Source organism: Octodon degus, unplaced genomic scaffold (genome assembly GCF_000260255.1).
Source record: "Octodon degus isolate 3935 unplaced genomic scaffold, OctDeg1.0 scaffold00038, whole genome shotgun sequence".
Lineage (NCBI taxonomy): Eukaryota > Metazoa > Chordata > Mammalia > Rodentia > Octodontidae > Octodon > Octodon degus.
In genome coordinates, this window is record NW_004524614.1 from 14,225,771 (window position 1) to 14,227,775 (window position 2,005).

The 2,005-nt window shown below is 45.9% G+C and overlaps 1 pseudogene; it reads right to left on the minus strand.

Moving 5' to 3' along the window:
- LOC101588591 lies at positions 1–686 on the minus strand (annotated as a pseudogene).
- Positions 687–2,005: the final 1,319 nt, after the last annotated feature.

The window sequence follows — 2,005 nt, forward strand, 5'->3', positions numbered from 1 at the left end:
TTCATCCTGGTTTATTCTGTACTAGAAAACTAAATCCTTGGACAGAAATTGAAGGGTGGGCTTAATCCTCCTCCTCGTCACCCCCAGCTCCAGCCCCACCCTGGCCCTTCTTTGCATTCTTCCTCTTCACACGGCCTGGGCGGCCTCCCCCATATGGGGAGCACAGAGAGAAGTCGATGTGCTTCTGGGAGTCCAGGCGCACAATGAAGGAGGGAATGTCCACCACCTGCTTGCGGACCCTGATGTGGCGCTGGCGGATGAGCACAAGGGCATGATGGATGGACTTGGCCAGGCCCAGCTTGAAGACCTGAGTCTGCAGGCGCCTCTCCAGAAAGTCCTCAATTTTTAGGCCCAGGATATAATCCAGCTTCATCTTGCCCTCATCCAGCACCCGGATGCGGACGAGTCGCCGCAGGAGAGCATTGCCTTTGAAGAGCCGCCGAGGGTCCTTCTTGTCCAGCGTCAGCAGCTCCTGGGCCGCCTTGTGGATCTTGGCCAGGGTGAATTTGGCCCTCCAGACCTCGCGCTTGTTCCGGAGCCCATACTTGCCGATCAGCTTCAATTCTTGGTCAAGGCGGGACTTCTCGAAGGGCCTCCGCGGGGTTACGTAGGTTTTACGACAAACCCAGCTCCTCGCCACGGGCATGTTGGCTCCCTGTGCCCGGCTGCGCCGTAGAGCAGATCTTGACGACTGAGAAAAAGGATATGAATTTCTTTTTGAATTAAATTTGTTTCTTGCTTTTATCATATCATTAGTTATTGTTTCTTGACCCGTTCTGCCAATCAGTTTATTTCTTTTTTCTTTCTTTCTTTCTTTTTTTTGTGTGTATTTTGTGCAACTCAAACTCGTAGTGATCGTTCTGTTTTCAACTTCCCCAGTGCTTGATCACAGGCACACACACGGCTGGTGCACCATGTCGTGCTGGGGACTGAACCCCAGCCCCTGTGCTTGCCTAAGCAGGCGCTTTGTATACTGAGCTGTCTTGCCAGCCCTTCAATCAGTTTCTTCTGATTCGTGAGTTGAAACTATTCACATTGATTAAATGTGGAACAAATAGTGAAGCAAATCATGTAGCAAGTACACATGAGATGGACAAGGCCTTTCTTGAAAGGAGTGGGTCAAAGAGGTTTAGTCCCTTACCCTAGGTGATTAATATCTATTTAGAATATCAGTCACTGCTGTTCATCCCCAGAGGAAGTACATGGGTGAGTAGACCTTTTCTTGAAGCTTGGCCTTCAGTGAATGCACCTCCAACCACAGTTGTCATTGGCCCTAATCTTTAGAGGGCTCAGCCCTGTCTGACTGCCTACAATATTTCTAAATAACTCAATATTACCTACGTGACTATATTTATTGTAATCTTAGTAATTGACCAGAGTTTTGTCTCACTTTACACCTTGTGAATTCCCATTAAATCAATATTACCTAAGCAACCATACCTGTGATCTTATTAGCTGACTATAGTTTTGTCTTACCTTGAACCCACATCACTTTGTGGCTTTGCTCAATAAAGCACTCTTGAGAAGTGGGGTCAGTGGGCAACCCACTTTCTAGGTGCCCTACTGTTCCTCTTAGGCAGAAGCTTTCTTTCTCTCCATAAATTCTTCCTATTCTTAATCTCCATTGTTTCAATAATCCATTCTCCTATTTTAGAGAACATGAACTCAGTGTTTCAGACATCTAGAAGGTTGAGAGTTTCTCTCCTTTGTATCACCGTTACCACTTCTTTTCCCCTTTGTGCCACCTGTCTATTTTCTGGTGGCACAAACCTATACACCCTGAGCACACCTTCCCCATTAACTTCAATACATGGAGCTGCTTATTCTTTTACCACAAGTGTGTATTTGCTTGATGTATGTAGTGTCTGGAATCTGTCTTTCAGACCCATTATGCACTGCATCAATATCATATTTTATTATTGTGCAATGTTGGACAGTTCAGTTGTTTCTACTTGAAGGACCACAGTTTTGGTATAAAGGTTAAAAGTTATTTTGCACAGAAACT